Source organism: Cherax quadricarinatus, chromosome 1 (assembly GCF_038502225.1).
Source record: "Cherax quadricarinatus isolate ZL_2023a chromosome 1, ASM3850222v1, whole genome shotgun sequence".
NCBI classification, from domain to species: Eukaryota; Metazoa; Arthropoda; class Malacostraca; order Decapoda; family Parastacidae; genus Cherax; species Cherax quadricarinatus.
The window spans coordinates 40,549,140-40,563,479 of record NC_091292.1 but is presented as its reverse complement, the minus strand read 5'-3'; positions in this window follow the sequence as shown (position 1 = coordinate 40,563,479).

The following is a 14,340-nucleotide window of genomic DNA, read 5'->3' as shown; positions in this document are numbered from 1 at the left end:
CTTGTCAAGTGACGTTTTGTAGTGACGAGTAAACTAACAAGAAAATTGTGTTGTATGTTGTGTAAGACTGTAAATGACAGTGATAATACGTTGCCGAAGTTAAAGAAAAAATAATGAGTGTAAGGAGCAAGTATTACTTGTATGATTTACGCTTGTTGGTGTTGGATCAAAGACTTTAATAATATAACGAACACAGGTGAGGTCTTGTGACCCTGTACACCTGTTGGTAAACAAATCAGCAAGATATTCTAGCAGTAGTGTAGTGACGAAGCAGAAGACAGCAGAGAAGAACTTCTTAGAACTTCATCAAATATATATTACAAGTAATTTACAGTATATGCAGCAAGTATTTACAACAAGAAAATCGCAAGCAAGAATTGGTGGGTTTTCATGTGACGAACCAGCAATTTGCATAGCAGTGGGGGCCCCTACTGTTATGCTCTTAACTGCTGGTTCACTGGTCGGGAGGACACGCCTATATGGGCGTGTGACATACCTCGAGTAAATTGTAATATACTCTTTGCTAACCACAGCTAAGCTTATCTAAACACCAGAGAGCTCTTGCACGAGCGTCACAGAACAGCACCACCATAGGATCAGTGGTGACATATAATAGTGGTTATTAGAGTTCTAGAGTTAAGAGAAACCATGTGTGTGTGTGTGTGTGTGTGTGTGTGTGTGTGTGTGTGTGTGTGTGTGTGTGTGTGTGTGTGTGTGTGTGTGTGTGTGTGTGTGTGTACTCACCTAATTGTGCTCACCTATTTGTGGTTGCAGGGGTCGAGACTCAGCTCCTGGCCCCGCCTTTTCACTGATCGCTACTTGGTCCTCTCTCTGCTTCCAGAACTTTGTCATACCTCGTCTTAAAGCTATGTATGGTTCCTGCCTCCACTACATCACTTGTTAGGCTATTCCACTTCCTGACGAATCTATGACTGAAGAAATACTTCCTAACATCCCTCTGACTCGTCTGAGTCTTCAGCTTCCAATTGTGACCCTTTGTTTCTGTGTCCCCTCTCTGGAACAACCTGTCTCTGTCTACCTTATCTATTCCACGCAGTATTTTGTATGTCGTTATCATGTCTCCCCTGACCCTCCTATCCTCCAATGTCGTCAGTCCGATTTCCCTCAACTTTTCTTCGTAGGACATACCCCTGAGCTCCGGAACTACCCTTGTTGCAAACCTTAGCACTTTCTCTAATTTCTTGACGTGCTTGACCAGGTGTGGGTTCCAAACTGGAGCTGTGTACTCCAGCATGGGGCTGATGTACACAGTGTACAGTGTCTTGAACGATTCCTTACTAAGGTATCGGAACGCTATTGTCAGGTTTGCCAGGCGTCCATATGCTGCAGCAGTTATCTGGTTGATGTGTGCCTCCGGAGACATGCTCGATGTTATGGTGACCCCAAGATCTTTCTCCTTGAGCGAGGTTTGCAGTCCTTGGCCACCTAGTCTATACTCTGTCTGCGGTCTTCTTTGCCCTTCTCCGATCTTCATGACTTTGCATTTGGCAGGGTTGAATTCAAGAAGCCAGTTGCTGGACCACGTGTCCAGCCTGTCAAGGTCTCTTTGAAGACCTGCCTGATCCTCATCTGATTTAATTCTCCTCATTAACTTCACATCATCTGAGAACAGGGACACTTCTGAGTCTATCCCTTCCATCATGTCATTCACATATACGAGAAATAGCACTGGTCCTAGGACCGACCCCTGTGGGACCCCGCTCGTCACAGGTGCCCACTGTGATACCTCATCCCGTACCATGACTCGTTGTTGCCTCCCTGTTAGGTATTCTCTGATCCACTGCAGTGCCCTTCCTGTTATACACGTCTGATCCTCTGATTTCTGCACTAGTCGCTTGTGAGGAACTGTGTCGAAAGCCTTCTTGCAGTCCAAGAAAATGCAATCAACCCACCCCTCTCTCTCGTGTCTTACTTCTGTAACTTTGTCATAGAACTCCAGAAGGTTTGTGACACAGGATTTGCCTTCCATGAATCCGTGCTGGTTGTCGTTTATAATCTTGTTCCGTTCCAGGTGCTCCACCACTCTCCTCCTGATAATCTTCTCCATGACTTTGCATACTACACACGTCAGTGACACTGGTCTGTAATTTTGTGCCTCTTTTCTGTCTCCTTTTTTAAAAATGGGAACTACATTTGCGGTCTTCCATTCCTCAGGTACTTGCCCAGTTTCAAGGGATGTGTTGAAGATTGTGGTTAATGGCACACACAGTATATCTGCTTCCTCCTGAGGACCCACGGGGAGATGTGGTCCGGTCCCATTGCCTTTGAGGTATCAAGGTCACTTAGCAACTTCTTCACCTCCTCCTCAGTTGTGTGCATATCATCCAGCACTTGTTGGTATATTCCCTGTTGGTGTCCCCCTCTGTCCTGTCTTCCCAGAGTCCTTCCTGTCTTCACTGTGAATACTTCCTTAAATCTCATGTTGAGCTCCTCGCATACCTCTTAATCGTTTCTTGTGAGTTTCCCACCTTCTTTCCTCAGCCTGATCACCTGGTCTTTGACTGTTGTCTTTCTCGAAATGTGACTAAACAGCAGTTTCGGGTCAGACTTGACTTTCGATGCTACGTCATTTTCGTACTGTCGCTGGGTCTCCCTCCTTATCAGTGCATATTCATTTCTGGCTCTTCGACTGATCTCCTTGTTTTCCTGCGTCCTTTGCCTTCTGTACGTCTTCCATTCTCTAATGCACTTAGTTTTTGCCTCCCTGCACCTTTGGGTAAACCAAAGACTCGCTTTGGTCTGTGTGTGTGTGTGTGTGTGTGTGTGTGTTTGTTTTCGTTCTTGTTTATTATTTATATAGATTTAGTCCTGCATATTTTTATGTAATTTTCCGCAGTAAATATTATGAACTAAGGTACAAGATCTCAGTATCAACTATTGGTATTTTTCTCTGCAGGAATGATCCGAGACGTGAGTGGCAGCTACGCCGTCAGTATGTGGGCGCTGGCAGGGCTGCCCACTATCACCTTCATTCTCTGGATCTTCATGCCGGCTGCCGTCCGCTATGACCGCTCGAAATCCAACAATATGTAATACAACTGAAGCCATGGGGTGTTCGTGGACAGTTGTTTAGAGAAGTACTGAGAGAAGAGGGTAGTGGAGGGAGGGTTGTGTCCGACGTTTGCAAGGAAATTAGTTGTGATTTCAAGGAGAAATCCACCATGAGGCCCTGATCCACCAGGCCTCATGGTGGATCAGGGCCCGATCAACCAGGCTGTTACTGCTGGCCACACGTAATCTAACGTACGAACCACAGCTCAGCTGGTCAGGTACTGACTTTAGGTGCCTGTCCAGTGCCTGCTTGAAGACGGCCAGGGGTCTATTGGTAATCCCCCTTATGCTGGGAGGAAGGTAGTGTCTAGGACGTTGTCGGCAATGGGTAAGGGTAAATTCCCGGGGCTCGATAGGATACCAGTGGAATTTTATTCTAGAGACTGGGAGTTAATGAGGGAGCTGTTCGACTGAACAGGTTTGGCCTTGTTCAGTCGACGGTAGTTGTCGTGCTCGTCCCTTAGGGACGAGGTGTGAGCACAGCTCAGACCTCAGCGACACAATCGTCCTCAAAGATTTGTTAAATTATGCCACTAATTAAGGAAAGATCCTAGAAACAGACAAAACAAATGCGATAGTAATCATAAACAAGGTAGATCATAGTGGAAAAATGCACATGTTATTAGAAGACGGGGGAACTTAGGTGGCTCTTCAGGGCGATCAGGTGGGACATGGGAGAGTTAACTGACGCTGCCACGTATGTAGTTGTTGACTATATTCACACAATGTGGGAGTGTCGTGACACAGTGTGTCGTGACACAGTGTGTTGTGACACTGTGTTGTGACACAGCGTGTCGTGACACAGTGTGTTGTGACACAGTGAGTCGTGACACAGTGTGTTGTGACACAGTGTGTCGTGACAGTGTGTCGTGAGACAGTGTGTCGTGAGACAGTGTGTTGTGACACAGTGTGTTGTGACACAGTGTTTCGTGACACAGTGTGTCGTGACACAGTGTGTCGTGTGACAGTGTGTCGTGAGACAGTGTGTCGTGAGACAGTGTGTCGTGAGACAGTGTGTCGTGAGACAGTGTGTTGTGACACAGTGTGTAGTGACACTGTGTTGTGACACAGTGTGTCGTGACACAGAGTGTCGTGAGACAGTGTGTCGTGAGACAGTGTGTCGTGAGACAGTGTGTCGTGAGACAGTGTTTCGTGAGACAGTGTGTTGTGACACAGTGTGTTGTGACACTGTGTTGTGACACAGTGTGTCGTGACACAGTGTGTTGTGACACAGTGTGTCGTGAGACAGTGTGTCGTGAGACAGTGGAAGATTAGTGTATCAGGAGACGGTTCCTGTTGGCAAAGTTCCTGTTGGCAAAGTTCCTGTTGGCAAAGTCGATGAACAGGAATCAGTGTTTGTATGGTAGGTCACTAAGGTAGATTTCCCGTATAGAGTTTTGAAGACTTTAAGGGGATTGTTGTGACCAAGGTGGAGCCTGTTCCTGGGAAGGGTAAGAGTTTTGTGATAATGATGTGAATGAAAGAGAGGATGTGTACGATGTGTATCACACAATTTTATTTGTGTTTATGACTATATATATATATATATATATATATATATATATATATATATATATATATATATATATATATATATATATATATATATATATATATATATATATATATATATATATATATACATATATATATATATATATATATATATATATATATATATATATATATATATATATATATATATATATATATATATATATATATATATATATATATTTTACCAAACTGCGGCAGGCCAGGACTCGACACAACGAACCTTGTACTGCCTCCAGATACAGCATAATGTACATATCACCTTACCACTAGGATCAGTGGCGTAGTGGTAAGGTGATACGTACATTGTGCTGTCTCTGGAGGCAGTACAAGGTTCGTAGGGTCGAGTCCTGGCCTGCCGCAGTTTGGTAAATGCTAGATATATATATATATATATATATAATATATATATATATATATATATATATATATATATATATATATATATATATATATATATATATATATATATATATATATATATATATAAAGAAAAACTTTCACCATCATTCACTCCATCACTGTCTTGCCAGAAGGGTGCTTTACACTACAGTTTTTAAACTGCAACATTAACACCCCTCCTTCAGAGCGCAGGCACTGTTCTTCCCATCTCCAGGACTCAAGTCCGGCCTGCCGGTTTCCCTGAACCCCTTCATAAATGTTACTTTGCTCACACCACAACAGCACGTCAAGTATTAAAAACCATTTGTCTCCATTCACTCCTATCAAACACGCTCACGCATGCCTGCTGGAAGTCCAAGCCCCTCGCACACAAAACCTCCTTTACCCCCTCCCTCCAACCTTTCCTAGGCCGACCCCTACCCCGCCTTCCTTCCACTACAGACTGATACACTCTTGAAGTTATTCTGTTTCGCTCCATTCTCTCCACATGTCCGAACCACCTCAACAACCCTTCCTCAGCCCTCTGGACAACAGTTTTGGTAATCCCGCACCTCCTCCTAACTTCGAAACTACGAATTCTCTGCATTATATTCACACCACACATTGCTCTCAGACATGACATCTCCACTGCCTCCAGCCTTCTCCTCGCTGCAACATTCATCACCCAAGCTTCACACCCATATAAGAGCGTTGGTAAAACTATACTCTCATACATTCCCCTCTTTGCCTCCAAGGACAAAGTTCTTTGTCTCCACAGACTCCTAAGTGCACCACTCACCCTTTTCCCCTCATCAATTCTATGATTCACCTCATCTTTCATAGACCCATCCGCTGACACGTCCACTCCCAAATATCTGAATACATTCACCTCCTCCATACTCTCTCCCTCCAATCTGATATCCAATCTTTCATCACCTAATCTTTTTGTTATCCTCATAACCTTACTCTTTCCTGTATTCACTTTCAATTTTCTTCTTTTGCACACCCTACCAAATTCATCCACCAATCTCTGCAACTTCTCTTCAGAATCTCCCAAGAGCACAGTGTCATCAGCAAAGAGCAACTGTGACAACTCCCACTTTATGTGTGATTCTTTATCTTTTAACTCCACGCCTCTTGCCAAGACCCTCACATTTACTTCTCTTACAACCCCATCTATAAATATATTAAACAACCACGGTGACATCACACATCCTTGTCTAAGGCCTACTTTTACTGGGAAAGAATTTCCCTCTTTCCTACATACTCTAACTTGAGCCTCACTATCCTCGTAAAAACTCTTCACTGCTTTCAGTAACCTACCTCCTACACCATACACTTGCAACATCTGCCACATTGCCCCCCTATCCACCCTGTCATACGCCTTTTCCAAATCCATAAATGCCACAAAGACCTCTTTATATATATATATATATATATATATATATATATATATATATTTTATATATGTATATATATATATATATATATATATATATATATATATATATATATATATATATATATATATATAATAGTTGAATGCAAATGTATTCAATGTATATTGTACAGTGCTCTATATTCAGTGTATATTATACAGTGTTCTATGGTGCTCTATATTAGTCTGGTTTAATTAACTATTAAAATCCAAAGCTGCATATAAATCTGAGGTAAATTGTTAACACCAGAGTATGTTGTGTATGTTGTGTATGTTGCGTTGGAGTGTATGTTGTGTATGTTGTGTTTGAGTGTATGTTGTGTATGTTGTGTTGGAGTGTATGTTGTGTATGTTGTGTTGGAGTGTATGTTGTGTATGTTGTGTTGAGTGTATGTTGTGTATGTTGTGTTGGAGTGTATGTTGTGTATGTTGTGTTGGAGTGTATGTTGTGTATGTTGTGTTGGAGTGTATGTTATGTATGTTGTGTATGTTGAGTATGTTGTGTATGTTGTGTATGTTGTGTATGTTGTGTATGAATGTGTATGTTGTGTATGTTGAGTATGTTGTGTATGTTGTGTATGTTGTGTATGTTGCGTATGATGTGCATGTTGTGTTGGAGTGTATGTTGTGTTGGAGTGTATGTTGTGTTGGAGTGTATGTTGTGTTGGAGTGTACGTTGTGTTGGAGTGTATGTTGTGTTGGAGTGTTTGTTGTGTTGGAATGTATGTTGTGTTGGCGTGTATGTTGTGTATGTTGTGTTGGAGTGTATGTTGTGTTGGAGTGTATGTTGCGTTGGAGTGTATGTTGTGTTGCAGTGTATGTTGTGCTGGAGTGTATGTTGTGTATGCTGTGTTGGAGTGTATGTTGTGTATGTTGTGTATGCTGTGTTGGAGTGTATGTTGTGTATGTTGTGTTGGAGTGTATGTTGTGTATGTTGTGTTGGAGTGTATGTTGTGTTGGAGTGTATGTTGTGTATGTTGTGTTGGAGTGTATGTTGTGTTGGAGTGTATGTTGTGTATGTTGTGTTGGAGTGTATGTTGTGTTGGAGTGTATGTTGTGTATGTTGTGTTGGAGTGTATGTTGTGTTGGAGTGTATGCTGTGTTGGAGTGTATGTTGTGTTGGAGTGTATGTTGTGTTGGAGTGTATATTGTGTTGGAGTGTATGTTGTGTTGGAGTGTATGTTGTGTTGGAGTGTATGTTGTGTTGGAGTGTATGTTGTGTTGGAGTGTATGTTGTGTTGGAGTGTATGTTGTGTTGGAGTGTATGTTGTGTATGTTGTGTTGGAGTGTATATTGTGTTGGAGTGTATGTTGTGTTGGAGTGTATGTTGTGTTGGAGTGTATGTTGTGTTGGAGTGTATGTTGTGTTGGAGTGTATGTTGTGTTGGAGTGTATGTTGTGTTGGAGTGTATGTTGTGTTGGAGTGTATGTTGTGTTGGAGTGTATGTTGTGTTGGAGTGTATGTTGTGTATGTTGTGTTGGAGTGTATATTGTGTTGGAGTGTATGTTGTGTTGGAGTGTATGTTGTGTTGGAGTGTATGTTGTGTATGTTGTGTTGGAGTGTATGTTGTATTGGAGTGTATGCTGTGTTGGAGTGTATGTTGTGTTGGAGTGTATGTTGTGTTGGAGTGTATGTTGTGTTGGAGTGTATGTTTTGTTGGAGTGTATGTTGTGTTGGAGTGTATGTTGTGTTGGAGTGTATGTTGTGTTGAAGTGTATGTTGTGTTGGAGTGTATGTTGTGTTGGAGTGTATGTTGTGTTGGAGTGTATGTTGTGTTGGAGTGTATGTTGTGTTGGAGTGTATGTTGTGTTGGAGTGTATGTTGTGCTGAAGTGTATGTTGTGTTGGAGTGTATGTTGTGTTGGAGTGTGTTGTGTTGGAGTGTATGTTGTGTTCGAGTGTATGTTGTGTTGGAGTGTGTTGTGTTGGAGTGTATGTTGTGTTGGAGTGTATGTTGTGTTGGAGTGTGTTGTGTTGGAGTGTATGTTGTGTTGGAGTGTATGTTGTATTGGAGTGTGTTGTGTTGGAATGTATGTTGTGTTGGAGTGTATGTTGTGTTGGAGTGTATGTTGTGTTGGAGTGTATGTTGTGTTGGAGTGTATGTTGTGTTGCAGTATGTTGTGTTGGAGTGTATGTTGTGTTGGAGTGTATGTTTTGTTGGAGTGTATGTTGTGTTGGAGTGTATGTTGTGTTGGAGTGTATGTTGTGTTGTATTGTGTTATGTTGGAGTGTGTTGTGTTGGAGTGTGTTGTGTTGGAGTGTGCTGTGTTGGAGTGTATGTTGTACTGGAGTATATGTTGTGTTGTATTGTGTTATGTTGGAGTGTGTTATGTTGGAGTGTATGTTGTGTTGGAGTGTATGTTGTGCTGGAGTGTATGTTGTGTTGTATTGTGTTATGTTGGAGTGTGTTATGTTGGAGTGTGTTGTGTTGGAGTGTGTTGTGTTATAGTGTATGTTGTGCTGGAGTGTATGTTGTGTTGTATTGTGTTATGTTGGAGTGTGTTATGTTGGAGTGTGTTGTGTTGGAGTGTGTTGTGTTGGAGTGTGTTGTGTTGGAGTGTGTTGTGTTGGAGTGTATATTATGTTGGAGTGTGTTATGTTGGAGTGTATGTTAGGATTGCATTATTGCCATTATATACGTGTTTAGCTTGATACTAGTAATGTCAGTTCTTCATAAACTGTGCCATTACAAGTGTATTAATAATACGTTGTTATCTATTACTTAATTAAATTATCTTCAATATTTTGCTTAGTCACTTGTAGGTGGATATATTTTTGACTTGTGAGGGACCCAAGTGTCCAAGGTTATCCTAGGTTATCCTAGGTTATGCTAGGTTATCCCAGACATATGCTGCTGTGTATGATAATCTATGTAACTGTATTTGTGTATACCTGAATAAACTTACTAAATACACTGCCCTAAAATAAGGTCCATCATTTTGAAACACCATGTATATATGTATTTTATATGCTTAATAATTTTATTTTCCTCTTTTTTCGGGGGAGGAAGGACCTATGTATGTCATGTTCATAAGGTAATTAGATGTTTTAGAACTGTATATTTTGTGGTAGATGCATCTTGTGTTGTGTGAGTGATGTGTTAGGATTGCAGTTAGTGCTATTAAATATATATATATTTTAGTTAAGTATGGCAATGCCAGTGGATGAAGGATATTACGAACATAGGTAATAAATGGCCTGTGAGACCTGGTCGTAATGGCAGCTGGAACAAATAAACTCAGCAGTAGACTATAATGTATATTTTCCCTCACCCACTATATACAGATATTTACACTATGTACAGATAACATAATGAGTGCACACCACGGTGATAGATGCGAAAGCAGAAGCCAGAGAGAGTGCACCGTACTCAACCAGTAGGTAGGCAAGTCTGCCAATGCTTAACGCATGTGAACCACGTTGCTTCAGCTTTGGTGGGCTTGCCTGTGATTGGTCAATGAACCAAGGTACTGATCCAATGACGGGTGCCCTATCGATCGTTAAACTCTTAGCACCTGGTTAGCTGGTTGGGAGGCAGCCTATATGGGAGTGTGACATACACTGAATAAATTGTAACGTACTCTTTGCATGCCGCAAAAAGTTACTCATAAGCAGTGACCTTGTAAATGAATGAATTAACGTTCCTCTCTCATCTTTACAGTTAAATGAAGTTCTGTATATATAGTTAAGTCATTTGCAGCTGCATATATTTAGAGTTTTGAAGAGTTAAGGGGCACGTGAGTTTCCCTGTCTCCTAATATCATGTTTATTCTTCCCCTTTAATCAACCTTATCCATAATTACTATAGTATTTGCTTTGTTTCATAAGGTGAAATCTAGGATCTTTCCTTAATTCACGGTATAAGTTAAGAAATCTTTGAAAACAATTGTGTTACAGAGGTCTGACCTTTGCTCAAACCTCTATAACATAAACCTCTGTAACACAATTGTCCTCAAAGATTTGTTAAGTTACACTATGAATTAAGGAAAGATTCTAAACTTTACCTTGCGAAAGCAGACAAAACAAATGTGATAATAATTATGGACAGGGTAGATTATAGGGTGTTGCACTCCCTGAAAAGGACACAATGTATATAATGTATATTTGATGTATATTATCTTTCATATAATTTTATATTGTTGATATTTTTATTAATAGCTAAAATGAAAATTTCTTGCTTTATACTATTATTTGACTTAACTATGTCATTATGTAGGATGTAACATTTACACTTCACTGTGCTCAATAATCGAGAGTTGCGGTTGGTTGTCCACATTGGTAAACTGCTTAGCTAACTATTAACTCGTTTGTTTACCTGCCAGCGTCTCAACAGCACCACGGGGAGAGTCACGTGATATCACCTGATGTGAGGCCAGTAGTCAAGAAATCGCTCTCTCTCTCTCTCTCTCTGTAACTGGTCATCGCTCGACAAACACTGCTCTCTCCATCTGTTCTTGTAACTCTGTGTAACTCTGTTCACAGAACATTAGTCAGACTTAGTGATTTTTAACGTTTTTGCTGAGGTTGTGTTGTAATGGCACTAAGTCAACACAGGTCCCAAGCTAAAGCTTCTGACCTATTTTGTGTGGCATCTACACACCGCTGTAGTCGGGGATTTGGTCCATCTGGTACATGTAAGGAACCACTTTTATTGATAATGCCACTGATAATAATGTCCTTGAAGCTTGTACAGAGAAGCCTATTTTATTTCCTCTCGGTACCATAAGACCTTCGTCAAAGATGTAACAATCATCCTTTCGTCCCGTTGAGTTACCTGATGATAATAATTTGGGGTTGAATATATTGTTTAGTGATGCACTATCGCCACTGATGGTGAACCATTATCACGTCTCATCATAGACTGTGTTGGTCCTCTGCCTAGAACCAAACTAGGGAACCAAAACTTGTTTACTAACGTAGGTGGCCCGGTGGCCTGGTGGCTAAAGCTCCCGCTTCACACACAGAGGGCCCGGGTTCGATTCCCGGCGGGTGGAAACATTTCGGCACGTTTCCTTACACCTGTTGTCCTGTTCACCTAGCAACAAATAGGTATCTGGGTGTTAGTCGACTGGTGTGGGTCGCATCCTGGGGGACAAGATTGAGGACCCCAATGGAAATAAGTTAGACAATCCTCGATGACGCAATGACTTTCTTGGGTTATCCTGGGTGGCTAACCCTCCGGGGTTAAAAATCCGAACGAAATCTTATCTTATCTTATCACTGAGCCCCGGGTCATTAACTACGAATACCTTCGTTCATCAACCTACTCAGGACACAACTAACGTTGAAATTCTAACTCGTGAAGATTTAATCAAGGATCAGTTTGTTAACGAGTCACTGGAAAGACTGAGAGAAACAGCAGTTACTGAGAGTGAAGAAAAGGATCTTGATAATTGTTACTATTATAGTAATGGTGGACTGATGGAGAATATATATATATATATATATATATATATATATATATATATATATATATATATATATATATATATATATATATATATATATAAGGTGTCAGCTGACAGTGTTGCCACCACAGTCAAGCATCTTGTACTGTTAACAGTTACTTTTCGTGAACAAGCTATTGATTTTGCTCACAATAGTCCCATAGGAGGACATTTAGGTCTCAAGAAGACATAGGTAAACTGGCGAAACATTTCACTTGGCCCAAAATGAAAAAAAACTGTGGCTGATCATGTTCAAATGTTACATCTGTCAAGTGGCAGGTAAACCATCACTCACACATTATTCTTATTGTTGTCTATGGTGAACCATTCTCACTATCACCACTGATGGTGAACCATTCTCACTATCACCACTGATGGTGAACCATTCTCACTATCACCACTGATGGTGAACCATTCTCACTATCACCACTGATGGTGAACCATTCTCACTATCACCACTGATGGTGAACCATTCTGTCACCACTGATGGTGAACCATTCTGTCACCACTGATGGTGAACCATTCTCACTATCACCACTGATGGTGAACCATCCTCACTATCACCACTGATGGTGAACCATCCTCACTATCACCACTGATGGTGAACCATCCTCACTATCACCACTGATGGTGAACCATCCTCACTATCACCACTGATGGTGAACCATCCTCACTATCACCACTGATGGTGAACCATTCTCACTATCACCACTGATGGTGAACCATTCTCACTATCACCACTGATGGTGAACCATCCTCACTATCACCACTGATGGTGAACCATCCTCACTATCACCACTGATGGTGAACCATCCTCAGTATCACCACTGATGGTGAACCATCCTCACTATCACCACTGATGGTGAACCATTCTCACTATCACCACTGATGGTGATCCATCCTCACTATCACCACTGATGATGAACCATTCTCACTATCACCACTGATGGTGAACCATCCTCACTATCACCACTGATGGTGAACCTTTCTCACTATCAATACTGATGGTGAACCATTCTCACTATCACCACTGATGGTGAACCATCCTCACTATCACCACTGATGGTGAACCATCCTCACTATCACCACTGATGGTGAACCATTCTATCACCACTGATGGTGAACCATTCTCACTGTCACCACTGATGGTGAACCATTCTATCACCACTGATGGTGAACCATTCTCACTATCACCACTGATGGTGAACCATTCTCACTATCACCACTGATGGTGAACCATTCTATCACCACTGATGGTGAACCATCCTCACTATCACCACTGATGGTGAACCATCCTCACTATCACAACTGATGGTGAACCATTCTATCACCACTGATGGTGAACCATTCTCACTATCACCACTGATGGTGAACCATTCTATTACCACTGATGGTGAACCATTCTATCACCACTGATGGTGAACCATTCTCACTATCACCACTGATGGTGAACCATTCTCACTATCACCACTGATGGTGAACCGTTCTCACTATCACCACTGATGGTGAACCATTCTCACTATCACCACTGATGGTGAACCATTCTCACTATCACCAGTGAACCGTTCTCACTATCACCACTGATGAACCGTTCTCATTATCACCACTGATGGTGAGCCATTCTCACTATCACCACTGATGGTGAACCATTCTCACTATCACCACAGATGGTGAACCATTCTCACTATCACCACAGATGGTGAACCATTCTCACTATCACCACTGATGGTGAACCGTTCTCTCTATCACCACTGATGGTGAACCGTTCTCACTATCACCACTGATGGTGAACCATTCTCACTATCACCACAGATGGTGAACCATTCTCACTATCACCACTGATGGTGAACCATTCTCACTATCACCACTGATGGTGAACCATTATCCCTATCGCCACTGATGGTGAACCATTATCACTATCACCACTGATGGTGAACTATTCTCACTATCACCGCTGATGGTGAACCATTCTCACTATCGCCACTGATGGTGAGCCATTATCACTATCACCACTGATGGTGAACCGTTCTCACTATCATCACTGATGGTGAACCATTCTCACTATCGCCACTGATGGTGAACCATTATCACTATCATCACTGATGGTGAACCATTCTCACTATCGCCACTGATGGTGAGCCATTATCACTATCACCACTGATGGTGAACCGTTCTCACTATCATCACTGATGGTGAACCATTCTCACTATCGCCACTGATGGTGAACCATTATCACTATCATCACTGATGGTGAACCGTTCTCACTATCATCACTGATGATGAACCATTCTCACTATCGCCACTGATGGTGAACCATTATCATGTCTCATTATAGACTGTGTTGGTCCTCTGCCTAGAACCAAACTAGGGAACCAATACTTGTTTACTATCATGGACGTAGCAACACGCTATCCCGAAGCAATTGCTATGAGAAATATTAATGCCCGTG